The sequence below is a fragment of the Canis lupus genome, chromosome 1 (genome assembly GCF_003254725.2).
Source record: "Canis lupus dingo isolate Sandy chromosome 1, ASM325472v2, whole genome shotgun sequence".
Classification (NCBI taxonomy): Eukaryota; Metazoa; Chordata; class Mammalia; order Carnivora; family Canidae; genus Canis; species Canis lupus.
In genome coordinates, this window is record NC_064243.1 from 80053183 (window position 1) to 80072157 (window position 18975).

The 18975-nt window shown below is 36.8% G+C and overlaps 1 long non-coding RNA gene across 1 annotated transcript in view; it reads right to left on the reverse strand.

Annotated features, from left to right (window-relative positions):
* LOC112644680 (uncharacterized) overlaps nt 1-18975 on the reverse strand; it is a 195305-nt gene that overhangs the window by 113684 nt on the left and 62646 nt on the right. The window lies entirely within an intron of this gene.

The following is an 18975-nucleotide window of genomic DNA, read 5'->3' on the forward strand; positions in this document are numbered from 1 at the left end:
CAGTATGAGAAAAAACTAATGAAAACAAAAGGCTTAAAATAAGATACCAAGTTTCACAACATAATATGAAACTGTCTAGATTTTATTCAAAAGTTACTGGTCATATCAAGAAGATCTAAAACTGATTGAAAAAACAATCAATGGATCCCAACACTGAGAAGAGATGGTGTAATTATTGAACAAAAATTCTGTAGCAGTCATGATAAAATGATTTAACAAGCAATTACAAAGAATAAAATAGAAAGCCTCAACAAAGAAATAGAAAGCATCAGCAGTAAAAGATATAAAGAACCAAATGGAAATTTTATTTTCATATTTAATTTAATTTTTTTCCAAATGGATATTTTAGAACTAAAAAACACAATAACCAAAATAAAAATCACAGTGGATGGTCTGAAGGACAGAATCGAGGGCAACAAGAAGAATTATTAAACTGGAAGATAGAAATAGAAAAATTGCCCAATCTGAACAACAGACAATATACTGAAAAGAAGTGAAGGGCTCAGGTACCTGTGGGACTTTAGCAAAAGATCTAATATTCATGTCACCAAGTCTCAGGAGAGGAAAAAGGCAGAAGGACTGGAAAAGTACTCAAATAAATAATAGCTAAAAGCTTCCCAAATTTGACAAGAGACATGTATCTGTAGATTCAAGAAGGTAACTGAAACTATATGGGGTAAATCCAAAGAAATCTATGCCAAGACATCATAATTAAACTTCTGAAAACTAAAGACAATGAAAAAAGTCTTGAAAGTAGCAAGAGAAAACTGACACTGTACATACAGAGGAAATATATATATTTTTTAAGATTTATTTTAAAGAGAGAGAGAGCATGTGAGTAGGGGGAGGGGCAGAAGGAGAGGGAGAGAATATTAAGCACACTTCCCATGAGCATGGAGCCTGATGCTGGGCTCAATTTCACAACCCCAAGATCACGACCTGAGCCAAAATCAAGAGTCAGACACTCGCTCAACCAACTGAGTTACTCAGGCACCCAGGGGAAACAATTTTTGAATAATATCTGATCACAGAGACCAGAAGGAAGTAGCATGATATCTTCCAAGTACAAAAAGAATAAAAACTGTCAACCCAGAACCTCATACCTAGCAAAAATATCGATAAAATTGACCAACCTCTAGCAAAACTGACAATAAAAGAGAAGACACAAATTAACAGTATCATGAATGAAGCAGGCACAGCAGTACAGACACTGCAGGCATCAAAAAGATAAGAGAACACTATGAACAACTCTACATATATAAACTTGATAGTTGAGATGAAATGGAAAAAAATAAAATAAAATGCAATCTATTACAACTCACCCAAAATAAAATGAATAACTTGAGTAGTACTATAGCTATTAAAATCTAATAATTCAGAATTTTAGGATCCCCAAAATGGAAATCTCCAAGCCCAGATGGTTTCACTAGAGATTTCTAACAAACATTTAAAGAAAGCTTTCTGAAACTAGGAGAGGAAGGAACACATTCCAATTAATTTTATGAGGGTAAAAATACCCTGATATCAAAACCATACAGAGAAAGTACAAAAAAGAAAACTGAAGGCTGATAACCCTCATTAATATGGACACAAGACTTGGTAATAAAGTATAGCAAATAGAATTCTACAACACATAAAATTAATTCTATACCATGACCAAGTCACATTCATTCCAGGAATGTGAAGTTGACTCAATATTCAAAAATAAATCATTGTAATCCATCAAATTAACAGGTTGAAGAAAAAATAATCACATGATCATAATCATTAATGCAGAAAAAGCACTTGACAAAAATTCAATCATGATAAAAACTCTCAGAAAAATAGGTATTGAAGAGGATCTCCTCAATTTGATAAAAGAGCATCTACAAAAACCTACAAATGACATTTTATTTCATGTAAAATGATTTCTCCCTCAGGCCAAGAACAAGGCATATTTAACATATGCTGGAAGTTTCAGCCAGTGAAATAAGGCAAGAAAGGAAATACATGACATAGAAATGGTAAAGCAAAAAGTAAAACTGTCCTAATTTGCAGGTGACATGATTGTCTAGATAGAAAATCTCAAGGAATACAATAAACAATACAAATAAAACACCAAATAGTAAAACTCTTAAAACTAGTGAGTTCACCAAAGTCATAGAATACAAGATAAACAAACAAAAATCAATTGAATTTCTATATATTAAAAAAGAGCAGGTAGACAGGGAAATTAAAAAATTGTCAGAAACTATGATTGGCAAAAATATTCTCTCCATTTTGTAATTTGCCTTTTCATTCTCTTACCCCAGAATCTTTTAGAAAGCAAAAGGTTTTAATTTTGATGAAGTCTATTTATCAAATTTTCCTTTTATGCTTTTAGTATGAAGATCTAGAATAAATATTCTCAAAACTCAAGAATGAAAAAAAAATTTATAGTTACAAAATGGGAAAAAGACATGAGCAAAGATTATATACAAGATGGAAAATAAGCATATGAGAAGATGTTCAACATGATTAGCATTAGAAAAGTGCAAATTAAAACTACAATGAGATAATATTACACATCTATCAGAGTGGCTAACCTAAAAAATTGTGACACCACTAAATGCTGGTAATGGAACAGGACAGAGTGGATCACTAAAGTCTCTTATAGAACCCTGCAGCTACCATATAAACCACCAATGCTCTCTTGAGCATTTATCCCAGAGAAATGAGACTAGGCTTGACACAGAAATTTTTACAAATGTGACCATTAGCAACTTTATTTAAAATAGCTAAAGAGTATTTTATCTTTCAATTCACTTTCAATTTCAACTTATCTTTCAATTTCAACTATTCAATGAGTGAATAGTTGGTAGAACAAAAGGTGGTATAGACATATCATGTAATCCTACTCAGCAACCAAAAGGAAGAGACTATTGATATTAGCAACACCCTTAAGTAATCTCTAGAGAATTATGCTAAGGGAAAGAAAATTCCCAAATGGCTACATGTTTTCTTGAAATGACAAAATAGTAGAAATAGAGAACAGATTAGTAGTTGCCAGAGTTTAAGGAGAGTGTGTGGCAGGAGGGAAATTGGTATGAATATAAAGTAGCAACACAAGAGATCCTTGTGATATTGGAAATGTTCTGTATCTCGACCATATCAATATCAATATTTCTGTTGTGATATTGTACTCTAATTTTGTGAAATGTTACCATTGGTGCAAACTGGCAAAGCATACACGGGATTACTCTGTAGTCTTTCTTTCAACTGCATGTGAATCTACAATGATCTCAATATAAAAAATAAATTTTAAAACTGTCAACCAGAAAAAGAAACAGAAAGAGAATCATTTAAGCTATAATTAGATTTTTTAATAGTTTCATACCAATTAGAAGAAATGGTTACAACATTAAATTTACTTTAAATTTTGTTTCTATGTAATTTCTGTGAAATTGAATGAGCTAGACCTCTAACCATAGCTACCATAGAATAGTTTGTAGCAGACCAACAATCCTGCTGAAATATGGACAATTTCGATTTTTTTAAAACATTGATTTGAAGCCATTATAGAGCTGATGAAAAGTCAGAATTTATGGAATCAGATCCTAGGGAAAGAGAAAACTAATAGAGAAATGTCAAAATTTCTGCATGCCTCTTTTCTTTTTGAAGCATCTGTTCATTCTTAGGGTCATTAAGGTGTTGAGAAGCCAAGTGAGCCTTATGCCATCTCATTCATCAAAGAGGCAAAAAAAAAAAAAAATGGAGTTCAGAAGTACCAAGGTAGAAAGGACTTGAGCAGCCAAGATGCAGAAATGAGTGCTGGACACTGAGACATATGCCTAAATAAGCTGCACAAGGCAAGGCTAAGAACCCAAATAGAAATTAGCTTATAAATGCTGCAGTATTTAGGATAGTCTTATAGTATTCAGGATACAAAGACAGAAGACTAAGTTCTATTAAAGAGACAAAGATGTCATCCCAGTTGGGGATGCAATAAAATAAACCACAGAAGTGATTTCAAAATCGAAATACATTGAGTCTTATAAAGACTGAAAATCACCCTTAAGTCAGCTCAGTCTCTACTTGGACAGAGATGATCTGCCCTTCTACTGCCTATAAGAAGACTAAATAAACCTACTCAAAGGAAAGAACATTACACAGACCTTTCATGTTTTTCATAAGTGATGCCACATATTCAATTAAAAACATTCCCATAGCAAGAAAGAGAATAAACAAGGGGAAAAACAGAAATGGGCTTACAAATAACCCATATATTAGAGTTATCAGATAAAGATGTTAAAGTAATCATTGTCAAAGAAAAAATATGGCAAAATGGAAAATCAGAAAACCAGAATTCATAAGAAAAAGTTAAATGGAATTCCCCAATTTAAAAATACAATAACTGAAATTATGGAGATCACAAAAGATAACTTGAAAAGCAGGACTGGACAGAGCAGAAGAGAAAATAGTTAACTGGAAAGTTTGAGTTAAAAATTTCCAGACTGAAGCATTAAGAGTCACAAGAATGGAAAGTACAGAAAAAGTACATGTGTGACACTGTGTTAAAAATCTCAATATGTATAATTAGAGTCACAAAAGCAGAGGAAAGAAAGACTAAGAAAGAATAAACTTTAAAGAGATTAAAAATTGAGTAATTTCCCAAACTGATGAAAGACATCAAGCCATATGTTTAAGAAATGCTGGCAGGATAAATACAGAAAACACCATATCTAGGTTCCTCATAATCAAAGAGCTGAAAACTAAAGACAAAAACAAAAGCAAGTAGAAAAAAAGACATTATCACTAAAAAAAAAAAAAAAGTCTGAGAGTTTAATTTTTTAAATAAAAATAATAGAATATCTTTAGAATTCTAAAGTCAGAAAAAAAGAGTCTTCAAAGGTAAAAGACAAAGACATTTCCAGATCAACAGAAACCAGGAGATGCAATAGGAAATAAGGTACAGCAGAGTATATTATGTGGATGAATCTAAATATTTTTTTAAATCAATAATCTCTTGAAGGATTTAAAATGGAAGTAAAACATAAATGAATGACAAAACCAATAGTCGGGAAGTGGATTAACTGGGGCATATTGTTTTTAAAACATGATCACAAATATTTTGATGATCTTCCATCAAGAGCTATTGACTATCCCTTTCTCTGGAGTCTATATGAACTTGATATTTCTTAAACCACTACAGTGTGGTGAAGTGACAATATATGACTTTCAAGGCTAGGTCATAAAAGGCCATGCAACTTCCACCTTGCCCTCCTGTTCTTTGAGCCCTGAGTCACCATATAAAACATTAACTCTTTGGCCACCATGCTGAAGAAACCACATAGATGGCCTCTGGCCAATAATTACAGAGTCCATCCTTCAGCCATCTCAGCCCATAAACCAAACATGTGAGTGAGGAAGTCATGTGTTCAAGTCATCCCAGTCATTCAAGTCATCCCCGGTGAGGATCCAGACATCATGGAGCAGATACAAGTCATCCCTACTGTACCTTTTCAAAATTCCTAATTCAGAGAATCCAGGAACTTAATCAACTGGTTATTGTTTAATGCTACTAAATTTTAGGGTAGTTTGTTACACTGCAAAGATAACAAGAACAGAGAGATCAAGTTACCTAATGCCCTAAAACTGCCTAATAGTAAGAAAACTAACTTACATTGAGTCTGATAAATTAAGGATGCATCTTGCAGTCTAGGTAATTTTTAAAAATATGGGGAAAGTGTGTAAAATGAAGTTGCCTATACAAATTTACTTATTCATTCTTCATAAGTTGCATTTGCTTCTTAAGTTTTTGTTTTTGAAACTTCTTGGGAAAAATCAGTGCAATATTTTAGAAAAACTGTATCTTTACCTGTACTACCTTCATATCTGTCACCATCACTCACCACACACACACTTTCACCCTGAAAACTATAATAAGCATGGGTGACAGAAGTGAGGTGGAAATCTCCAATGGTCAATGCATTTTTGTTTATATTCTATGGAAACAGAAGATCCTGAAATAAATAATTTTCTAGTTTTAGCTCCAACAAAGGAGAAAGCTTCACATATTGAAGCTGAGTTCTAGTGTCATCTCTGCCACTATTCAGCTATGTGACCCATGGAAAACAAATCACTTAAAATATAAGATTCAGTTTTAGAGAATGGAGAATTTTAAAACTAAAAGAGATGAACTTTTTTCCAACCCATTATACAATGTAAACCATAAAATAAAAGGGTTGCACAAGATCATCTCTAAACCTCTCCAGATTTTAAAATCCAATAGGAAAACATTTGCCTTTGCAACAAATATAGGTTCTAGTCCATTGACATAGAGCCCTGAGAATAGTTAAGTACTTAAACAAAAAGAGCTTTTTTCCTCCCCTTCTACCAATTACTCTCTTACTTCTCTACATTCCTCTCCTCTTTGCCACAACTACAGATATTTATGAAAGCTATAATTTTCATTAAAAGACTCATGCAGATTCATAGTTGAAGTTCTACAGATTCCAAAATTAAACTACAAACAGACAATTAACCCACAAAACAGAGCTCATGCAGTATTTGCTTCTAGTTTCCAGTTCTATGACAGCAAAATGAAAATGTGGCAATGCTGGGTAGTATTTGCTTGGAAGAAATTTGGTGCAAGCAAGAAAGAGCACCCCTATAGCTCATTCATTTCACCCAAAGCACAGAAGATGTGCAGATTCAAGATTATAAAATATCCAGTGTAGACTAAGGTCAGGTGGGGACTATGAATACAGAAGGAGTACAACCATTTGCATAAATTACATTCTTTAAAAATGTGCAACTCAGCATAACAAAACACTGAAGGGTCTTCCAGTCTCTATTTCATCCGTCATGTGAAAATAATAGCAGATAGCAACAGGAGTTGTGAGGCTACAAACAGGAGAAGCTTGCATGGAAGACAGACTGAGGACCTACTAGATGATTCTTAAACCTCTCACCCATACTGAGAATATAAAAATTGTCAGGATATGGAGAGAGTTTGAGTGGTTCTGTGACAAGTGAACTCAATGAGCAAATACTGAAATTAGGGAACAGCCTGATTTTCATAGGTTATTGGGGATGGGGAGAAAAACAAACAAACAAAAAAAAAAACGAAATATGAGGCTTTCTTATGGATCAAATGTGGGTCCATGCATGGAATAAAGTTGGGTTAGGCTGTTTTAGAGTCAGTACAAAGAAGGCTGCTTAAGTGGAATCTCAAAAGATGGAAGCCAAAAAATTTCTAAGGGCTATGGAAGGAGCAAGCAGCCAGAGAGAACAGAGATAGAGCAATAAAATAGTGATAATATACCTCAGCAACTAGGAGTAGGATGTTCCCCACTGTACTCAGGAAAGCAAAGATTTTGCTTTTTTTGATTTTTGATATCAAATATTTCATTTTTTAGTTCTAGGGAATTTTTAGATCATAATTATTATAAATAAGTTGACGTATAAGAATAGTATAAAAAAGTGGAAGAGGGGATCCCTGTGTGGCTCAGTGGTTGGGCGTCTGCTTTCAGCCCAGGGTGTGATCCTGGAGTCCCAGGATCAAGTCCCGCATCGGGCTCCCTGCATGAAGCCTGCGTCTCCCTCTGCCTGTGCCTCTGCCTCTCTGTGTGTGTCTCATGAATAAAAAAAATAAAATCTTAAAAAAGAAAAAGTGGAAGAAGCTAGTTTTAGACATGTTTTATCTTTAAGGATTGGTGACTTCTTAATGATTTTCATCAACCTATGTCAGTAAATCAATTGGCAGTACAATGTACACCTGGTACATTGTTATGTAGTTATATAGGCTTTTTATCACATTCTTTAGGCTTCGAAGATGCTATAAGAGAAGTATAGGGTATTTGTTGTGCTCACAGATCTATTCATCTATTTCTGAAATCATTGCCTAATAATAGGCTGGTCTTGCCATATGAGGACAGGACACTGACCACTTGATGTCCTTCCTCCAGCTACTACAATGGCTTTGTCTTTAGATGTCCTCTGTGGATCATCTGATCTACCCTAGGAAACAGCAGGATGCACTGTACAAAGATGAGCTGGAATTAGCTAAACCCTGTGGCCACACTTTAACAGGACAGGAATCCTTCACTCACACAGAGGTAATATGCTCAGAAAAATCAGGATCCATGAAAGTCTGCCCTCAAACTCATGTAATCCCAAGAGGAAGGATCATGTGCATTGATATATTCTTGTGGGAAAACACAATCTGTTCTGACTATACACATATTGTATTGAAAGACTATTTTATCTATAGGGTATAGATTTTAGCTATAGAAAAATAAATCCATTTGAGCACTGTCTACCTACAACTCCTTAGTACTAGCATGTAGTGTTTCCCAGTTTGTGGCTTCTGTCTTTATTGTCTCCAAATAATGGAATTGTGTCAGAATACTTTCATTAAGTGAATGGGCTAGAATTCACTGGTCAAACACAGTGACACCTGGTGATGATCACTGTGTTTTCTATGTATATAAGGGAAAATGTGTCTCGATTTTATATTAGTTCCACTGCTTATGTTCCTGAGATCCAATGATCTGGACTAGACTTCCTCTTCTCTCCACTATAAGAAATAGATTTCAAAAAAGCAGGTGTACACAGAATTCCACAGTGGAGCACACATAGTGGGTGTTCAGTTAATGCTTGCTGAACTGTGAAAAGCCCTATGTTAGCATACAAACTCAATCTGTATAGGAAATGTGATTTACACTCTACACATAGGAGTGAAGAAATTCATTTTTGATTTTCCATTTGCTTGTGATTGAGCAAGTGATTCCACATGTATTTTTTTTAAGATTTTTGTTTATTTATTCATGAGGGCACACAGAGAGAGGCAGAGACATAGGCAGAGGGAGAAGCAGGCTCCACGCAGGGAGCCCAATGTGGGACTCAATCCCAGGAGTCCAAGCTCAACCACTGAGCCACCCAGGTGCCTTTCCCACATGTATTTTTAACAAGCTGATGGCTTCCTGATTGGACGTCTGAAAGAATATCCTCCATGGAAGTAGCCCACAGTTTTTTTTTTTTTTTTTTTTAGCCCACAGTTTACTGAGGTCACATATATACTGTGGATGACCAAAAACAAAGTAGTCTCCCCTATTCAGAAACCATGTGCACCCATGAAATATGTCAATTTGTATAAAGAAGCTCTTTAGAAAGCACCTCAGTAAGCCACATCAGTTACAATATGAGTCAAATTGTGTTCTTCACGTACATGCATGGTGATGTTATAATAGGAAATTTCCAGCTTGAACTTACCTAGAATAAAAGTTTTATTTGGGGGATCCCTGGGTGGCTCAGCGGTTTAGCACCTGCCTTCAGCCCAGGGTGTGATCCTGGAGTCTCGAGATGGAGTCCCACATCAGGCTCCCTGCATGGAGTCTGCTTCTCCCTCTGCCTGTGTCTCTGCCTCTCTCTCTCTGTGTGTGTCTCTTATGAATAAATAAAATATTTTTTTTAATTTTTTTTGGGCTTGGGTTATAATTTTGACTTGAGTTACAATCCAGCAGACAGAAACAGCCAGGCACACAGTCCAGACTCATGGCACTTGTGTCCTCCTCTACCAGGTTGGAAACTGGTAGACTTTCTTCTGGGTAAGTAGAAAGAGAAGGAGGCTGTTTCAACACCTGATTCCCAAGAGACATCAAAGGACACTCAAGTCACATCCAGAGAGACAGGTTAATAGCATCACCTGCTACAAAGAATACTCAAGAGAGAGAAAGAGAGAGAGAGAAAATAAGCCACATGCTCAAAAGTAATCCACGTACAGCAGAATTATGGCCCTGCTATATTTATACACATGGGTACAGTTTTTATACACTATTATGGTCTCATATTATATATCTTTAAATCATCCCGCAAAAGTTTCTGCCTCGGCCTAATGCTGGCTCTAATTTAGGATGAACAACTACTCTCATAAAGAAAAACTGCAGCCGCTACTGTTTATTAGGCTGCAGAAAGGTCTCGCTGACTAATGTCCCAGGATTAAATGAATGTGGAATAATAAGAGCTGATTTATTTGTGCTCTGCTAGGATAAAGCTGCCACTGATTTTACAAGAAACTATTCATCTGAGGCCCACTATAGCTAGTAAATTGTGCCTGTTGCTGAAATTAGTCTCCAGGCCTTCGTGTAATCTACAGTGTGAAGTAGCAGTGTGGTAATAAAGCCATTGTGGGCACTTGGTTTATTTAAAAGGTCCCCCTTTTATCCCCTTCTTTGGGGATTCTAAAAGTCAACCTTCTGAGATCACTTTTGGAAATTCACCTGTCTCTTACCCACAAACCACACTTCTAGCTACGGAATTTAGAGCCAGAATTAAAACTATATAGCCCCCAATAAATAAACACCAGAGCAGTCCTATCTCTCACTGCAGATTTTTCTTTCTGGCCCAACATACAAGGACAGCATTTCTCAGGCTCTGGGCATGTACATGGTGGCAATCAGAATGCAGCAGGCCCAGGACAGAAAGGGTCTATTTTATTGTTCCCTCTCCAAAACGTGTTTGGATCTTCTGCAGTTTGAGGCCAACCACCCCGCCAAATCTACTGATGGCAGTTTTATGCAGGGCCTTGGTGTAGGCACCTCTGTCAAATGAAGCGTTAAAACAAACCAATGGAAACGTTTAGCTAGCAGAAATCAGCAAAACGAGGTGCAACTATTTTTTTTAAGATTTTTTAATGTATTCGTTCACAAGCACAGAGAGAGGGGCAGAGACATAGGCAAAGGGAGAAGCGGGCTCCCTGCAGAGAGCCTGATGTGGGACTCATTCCCAGGACCCTGGAATTATGACCTGAGCCAAAGGCAGATTGTCAACCGCCGAGCCACCCAGGTGCCCCACAAGGTGTAACTATTGAAGCCACGGCACTAATAATGCTACAGAGATCTTTGGAGAGAATAGTGACAACCCTAGGTCCCCTTCTAGCATAAAAGCTTTACATATTTTATATTAAATAAATAAAAAATCATATTTTAGACACTGCTGTATAACTTATTCTGGCTCACTATAGTTATTGAATTGTTGAACTGAAAAAAAATCAAGTGGTATATTAACTTAAGAACCCATCAAAATAGCAATTGTTTCTCTGGAGAACAGTTTGCTCTGTGTTATAATTAACAGTACTATCAGAAATCATCTTCAACTTGCTCTTAATTTTATCTGGCTTTAGGGGATCCCTGGGTGGCGCAGCAGTTTAGCGCCTGCCTTTGGCCCAGGGCGCGATCCTGGAGACCCGGGATCGAATCCCACTTCAGGCTCCCGGTGCATGGAGCCTGCTTCTCCCTCTGCCTATGTCTCTGCCTCTCTGTGTGTGTGTGTGTGTGTGTGTGTGTGTGTGTGTGTGTGACTATCATAAATAAATAAAAATTAAAAAAAAATTTATCTGGCTTTATTTGTCAGATTGTTTCCGACAGCATGCTACTCTGCTTGCTTTATCCTCAAGATGATGAAAACAATAATAACAACAACAATAATAATAGTGACCTGAACAGTGCCTACTCAGTTCCTGGCATCTGTGTAATCCTACCTCATTGGACCTTCATAAAATTCTTACTGAAGAGGCATTATTCCCATTTACATTGAGAAAAATGAAGCAAAAGAAGTTAAAAAATGTGTCCAGGGTTTCCCAAATGGTAAGAGGCGGTATAACAGGATTTGTACCTGGAAAGCTTGGATCTCAAATCAGTGCTTCTAACCACGAGGCTACAAAAACCCCCAAAGTATGGAAAACATAAGCATATGTGGCTTATAGGATTTCTGAGGACTTATTTATTTATTCTGGCAAGGGCCAGGAAATCTGCTTGTTTTTATTAAATGTCAATAGAATATGAAACAGAGTGTATTTTAATACTTGTCCTACCAAAGAGAGTGCCACTCTACCTAATTCTGATTCTCCTAATTTCACTTCCTCTGGTTGCAAAATTATCCTCTGTCTTTCCCTCTATACTTCCTTTCTCCAAAATATTCTTGGATGAGAAAGAGGATTCTTGCCCACCTTAGTTTCTCCATCATCACTTTTTCCTCTCACTTGATACCATGATCCAGAACCCAGTCATGTGAGGTTTTCATAATTTACTGAACAGATGCTGGCCCAGTAAGGCACCAAACAACTTGCCTGAGGAGAAGAAGGAGATTGGGAAACTCTGCATGCCAATCCCGGTTTGTGGCTACACCCTCTTACCGATTCTAACACCTTGACTCAAGTCGCCCTGTTCTAGCAAAGAAAGATCAGCCAATATTTCCTCTGGCTACAGAGATTTCCCTTCTTGGATTAGCATGCACATAGGCCTCAAAGTACTTTCCTCCAAGGCACAGAATAAATTTATCCTTATCCTTCATGGGTGAGATAGTCTATTAATTTTATGGTGCTTCATTCTGGTTTGTGTTAAATGCTGTAATTTCATTATCAGCTTTGGAAGGATGGGATAAGAGGAACAAGCGGAATCCACTTAGCAGTTGCTAGAAAGTTTGGCCTGGGATTTACTTGTGACTAGTATGGGTGCAAAATGTTTGCTGTGCTTCATGACATCTTCCCTCTCTAACAGCAGTTCAGATTTCCATGGATAACACTTCCCACCCACTGTGGAACTGGTCTCCTGACTTTGGTTACTGTAACCAAGCTAGAAATTAGTAGGACTTTTGTATTCATTGTTGTCCTTTTTTTTGGTCACCGATTCTTTTTACTTATTCATAAACAAGGGCTATGTTTCCAAGACCCAGGTTCCCTACCCCTTCTTCTGAATTTCACAATCTCAATATAAACATTTCATTCTTAAGTGAGAGCTATTGCTTAAGTTCTTGCTACTTAAAACATGTCCTTCCAATTTGCAGCACTGGCGTGGACTGGCAGTTTGTTAGAAATGCCTAACCTCAGGCCCCATCTTACCTCTATTAACTCAGAATATGCATTTTAACTAGATCGCAAGGTGATGCATAGGCACACTGACTTTGAGAAGCACAGGTGGAGGTAATAGGGAGTTTTAGGTCCCTAATAAGAGATGGAGCAAGCCAGAGCTTTTGATAAGCAACAATGGTCCTGCCATAAGGCTGCCTCCGACTTGGAAATATTCAGGTTTTCCAAATGTTGTGGGCAGCCCAGAAAGAGCAAACTGCTTTCAGAAGCCTTATCACCAAAATTTTAGGAAGTCTGCCACAGAAGTAAAAGGAAAGAAAGGGAGTATTATATTCTTTATAATCTCTTCTAAGGATACCAACTTCTACTTCACAAAGTTATTTTTTTTAAATCAGTGGTGACAATAATTTAAAAGAGTAAGACAACTCCTCAATTTTCTCCCTTGCATCACTGCAAGTATGAAATACATGAGTTCTCTCTCTGAAGCCCACCTCCATCCTAGTGAGGAGAGGAGGGGCCATGCACTCCAACTGCACAACCAACTACTCTTGAAATTGTGGAGAGTTTCTGAGATTCTTGCCACTTCACCAAAAGAAAAATCTATGAACATACTCCTCTCCCTCTCCATCTCTCTCTCTCTCTCTCAAAAGGGCCATAGGCACGATTGCTTAAATTTCTCTTAATTTTATATTTCTTCTGGATCTTTCATTCTGCTATAATTTGACTTTCTTAAACTCACTTGGAGTTAGTACACTTCTCCTAGGTTTCTCAGTTAGCAATTCCAGTCTTTGAAGTAAAACCTCCTAAAGATATTATGCAGGGATGCCTGGGTGGCTCAGTGGTTGAGCCTTTGCCTTTGGCTTAGGGTGTGATCCAGGATCAAGTTCCACATCAGGTTCCCTGTAGGGAGACTGCTTCTCCTTCTGCCTGTGTCTCTGCCTCTCTTTCTGTGCCTCGCATGAATAAATAAATAAAATCTTTTAAAACAAGATATTATGCAAAAAATGATGCTATTTAAGTCACAAGGCTTTCATATAGTCAAAACCAAGGAAAAGATGAGGAGTACTTTCTTTAAGGTTGGCATTAGGGTCAGTCTATTGAGTCACAGAATGCTACAGTATAAAAGTTTGTCTTGAAGTCTACAGAAAATATATTAGATAACCATACTTATTCAGGATTTCCATAGCCCCTCTCAAAAACTAATCCAGAGTTAAGACATAATCCTAATATAGTCAATGTTCAATTTACTTTACAAGTTTTACTGAGTGTTACACACATGGTTGGGTTTATACTTATTTTGTTCTTAATAGAGTATGGCTGTTACAATATCTGCAACAAGACAGACCTGCTCTCTCACCCCTACCCTTTCAACCTATCACCTCCCTAACTCAGAACCAGTTATATGAGAAGCTTGTTTGCCAACAAGATTAGGGCTGAGCGTTGATCAGTTATATAAAAGAAAACTTGGATTCAAGCAGGAAATATATTTTGAAATGATATCTTAAGTGTTTTCTTCCATTTTATCTGAAAGAAATAAGTGAAAATTCAGTTTGTCTTTATTGTAGAACATAGCCATTTCTTGGAAATAGAAGCCACAGATTGGAACTACTTGCTGATTTTCTTGCATAAATCCTATTTATAGTGTGTAATCTATCATTTTCAATTCCTGAATTTGGTAAAGAACTTAACATTTGGTAATCGAGCTGAATGCAGGAAACTTCTATATTTTAACATATTTTTTATAATTCGATACATTTTTAATATATTTTCCCCACATCTAATATAATAATGATGTTTCAGCTGCTCATATATAGGCTCTCCAAAGTTTCCAACAGAGTTTTCATAGAAATAATAACCATATTTTTGCATGCTAACAGTTCATCCTTCTGAATATTATTTAATTGAATGATAATCACTATCAATACCTCCTCTAGGCACATGAACAGGGAACCCTGTTATGAGCCTATGCTTTAGAAGTCTACACTTTGGTCCTATTGCCATGTTTTCCTCAATGGAGTCAGTGTGATATGCTCATTCAGAGATGACTTTCCCCTTTCAAAACTATGTTCTGGGGTACCTGGGTGGCTCAGGTAAGTGTCCGACTCTTGATCTCAGCTCAGGTCTTGATCTCAGGGTCATGAGTTCAAGCCCTGCATGTGGGTCCATGCTGGGCATGAAGCCTACATAAAATAACAAAAACAAAAACAAAAACAAAACCATGTTCCAGGTACAAGGTCCCTGAAATTCCCTGGCCAAATAGCATGAACAAAGTTTGTGTGTAAAGGAAGTGTGGAAACATTGGTTAAGGTCTCATATACATGAGACCCCTGTGGCATGAGACAAATTTGAGGTTAGAAGAGACAGTGGAAGACTTCAGGGCAAGCTGGCAAAGATGGGATCCCCTTTGCACTCCCATGTTTCACATGGAACACCGGAGATTTTGAGAACCAGAAATTTAAACTCGGTCTTCCAAATCATTATGAAGATTTATTTATCAGGGAAGGAGGACAGAACATACTTAAAGAGTCCGTTAGCTTAAATTATCTTTAAATATTCAGACCCAAGAGATATGGGCCTCCATTGGTACTCTTGTTCATTATCCCATCAATGTAAGGGTCAGGCTTAATTTTATGAAGCTATATAAATAATTTAGAAAGTACACACGGCTGACACTTGGCAGGCCCATAACTCAGCTGGTGGGAGCATGGTGACCATGTATTAGAGCATCCTTCTTGCTACAGACATTTGGAAGCATTTGGCACCCCTGTATGCTCTACAGACAGAATGGACGTACAGGTGAATCCAGAAAGGCTGTTAGTGGGAGTTGTCTAAAATAGTTTCTACCATACTAAACTTCACAAAGCCTCAGTCTTGGATCTATAAAATAAGAATAGTTATGACTAACACAGGCTTACTCAGAGGAATAAGTAGGTCAATCTGTAGAGTACTTAAAATGAAGGCCACACACTAATACCTAGCAATAAGCACACTTTTCCTAGTTATAATATTAATAGTAATATCAAATAATTATACAACATTTAGTATATGCCCTTGAGATTCCCCTATCATCCCAATTTAAGCACACAGAAGAATAAATTATTTGTCCTAAGTACACAGAACAGGTGAATGGTGGAGCCAGAATCCAAGCCCAGGTATTCTGGCTGCAGAATCTGTGTTATTTGGTGAATTTCAATCTTACTTGGAAAGGGCCATCTTTTCTATTTTTTATATTTCCTTAAATTGGTATTGTACCTTAGTGGAGTCTATTAGAAAAACATGCTGACTACATGAAATGGATCAGTTATATGGAGTATGTGCTTCATAAACTTTCAAGTGTTACAGCATACATGGTAAAGATAGTCATTTCCCAACATCTTCCTATATCCCAACCTTCTGTGGGTCATACAATTTATAAACGATGACATTTAACTTCTAAGTCATTATGCAATCAAGGATATTTCTGGCCATTGTTTTTACATACATCAGTTATTTCATGTTTACATTATGGGTGTGTATTCCTTTTTTCATTCCTAAGTGCATAATTCGACTTCTAACGCTGGAATTTTAACTTGTTCATTTCAGCCATCTTTCACACTTATTATGGCAAATTTTGAGTTGCTTACTACCCCCACCTAAGTCAAAGTTATCAAAGAATTTACATGGCATCCTGATACTACCAAATATGAGACCTATGAGAACTACAAATAACTAGAAAAAATTCACAGATGCCAAGACACTATAATCTCAACTAGGCATGCACTGAAACAATCATGAAGAAATCATCACCCCACTGAAAGATAAGTGAAAAGAAAACAATAGTATCATTAAATCAACTTTCACTATAACTATCTAACTCAGAGATTTCAAATTTATGGCCCCCAAGTTGAAATCAGTAGAGGCTAGCTAGGCCACAGTATTTCGAACTCTTGCCATCATTTAAAAATCAGCACATTTTACATAAAAACCCAGATTTCCAATTTCTCTTGAAAACAGGCAAATTTGCTCACCCAACCCAGATTCCCACGTGGCAGCCAAGGCTAGAGTGGAATGATCACATGAATCCTCTTGTTCCCCACAGTCACCACCATTCCCTGTAGAGAGTCTTTGCTTTGTGGTCCATTATTTAATGATCCACCTGGACCCAGCAGGGATTTGAGCATAAAATTCCTAATCCTGATCATTTGGTGTAGTACAGATAAAGTTTGATGTTTCAAGAAACTCTTCATCATCTATTAATGTTGAGGCTAGCCAAGATTTACCAATGATCAAATTATAGGAGTTAAAATCAGATGAAATTATATCAACCTCACTCCTTTTTTCCTTCTTAAGTCACAGGGTTTTTCTACTAGATCATGGTAAGAAGTTATATGAATCTGGCAAGATTTATTCTTAGCATTGATTGTTTCAATACAACTCATTCTTGTGGAGCTCCCAGGCCATTACTCTATTTTTCCAATTCAGTAAGTTAAGGTGATGTGTGATGATTTTAAGAGTTGCCCAGAGCCACTAGGGGTAGTGGAAGGGGAGGAGGGCGGGGGGTGGGGGTGAATGGGTGACGGGCACTGAGGGGGGCACTTGACGGGATGAACACTGGGTGTTATTCTGTATGCTGGCAAATTGAACACCAATAAAAAATAAATTTATTATTAAAAAAAAAAAGAGTTGCCCAGAGCCACCAGAATGAACCCATTCTTCCTTTGCATGATCCTAGTAATTCAAGTGAATTACTTCCATCATTATTCTAGTGTTTGAAACAGATTTTACACAAGTGAACAAAACTCAAACAAGTTTGTCATGAAGGTAACATGTCTTGACTGGGGTTTATTTGCATTATAAATTATTTAAGCGACTACAAAATCTGAACAAATGGGAGTTGTGTCTTCATAATGGCAATATAGAGCTAAAGTAAAACATGGTATTTTATTCTATGATCATTAGTCAGATTCATAAATCAATTAATAATGTATATTCTTAGAATCACTAGGTTCTAGCTCCAGCTCTAAAATTGTGTTTAAGTCACTTAACAGAACAATGTCTTGAATGAGAATTCTCTGATAGAAATTTTAGCCTGTGGAATGGACTCCTTTTATAACTCCATGATATAATACCTGGTACTATATATTGAGATATAACATACTATAATTTCTTTGGTATAAAAATAAAGAGAATATAAAAGAGTGAGACAGAATTTTACAAGAAAGCATTTTAAGATTTTTATCCCCTGAACAGCCTTCTTTTTGGTCAAGAGGCAATTAAAAACCCATCTTTCAGGTTTTCACTAAATCATTTAAATGGATTACTCATTAGTATCACTAATTTTGCTCAAAGCCTGCCAAAATGCTGAACAAAATGTGCTGTTGGTAATATGCTTTTAGTCTTGAAGATGCCAAAACAACTAATGCATTCAGTTCTCGGATTCAGTTGGTTCCATCTAAAGGGCTGTCAACAGAGCCCAGCCTGACCTTCTGTGGAAAGAGCAAGGTGACTAGCTGCATTTCCCATCATTTTATCAAGGAAATGGATGCTAGTGGGGGGGAGGGGATGGTGGCTGGGGAAGTGAGGGATGGATTATGTCTGTTTTATTAAGAAGTGAGTTTGGCAAGGAAAGGTAGAAAAACAAAAACAACCCACTATCTTTTTTCTCCATTTCAAGACACTAAATAAACCATCAAATGACCAAGTAGAAAGGTAAAAGCCCCGTCACACCCAGAGAATACCTGCTGTTTATCCACCTTGTCCTAGCTACAGTTGATTTTTATCTCTTTATTGTGCACACCTACCCACCCTGCAAGGCATCAGCTCCTTAGAAAAGGTCCATCTGCCTTGAGAATATGGCAGAGTCACAATTTCTAAAAATGCAGACCTTAACTCCAGGCTTATATTCAACTATGAAGTGGAACCAAATGAAGAAGATAGGGCTATGCCAAGGACAATTGGGCTTATTTTCATACCTAAATATGCCTCCAGAATTCTTCTCATAACACACATGGCCGTTAAGCCCTGGGAGTCTTTTACTGCACTTTAGAATGTTGATTGCATAGAGTTTGGTTTTGGGTAAGGTAAAATAACTTGCCTGGATTGATAAAATAGACCTGATGATCTAAGGTAGAATATTCATTTGGAGGAAGGTACAGCCTGAAATTCAAGGA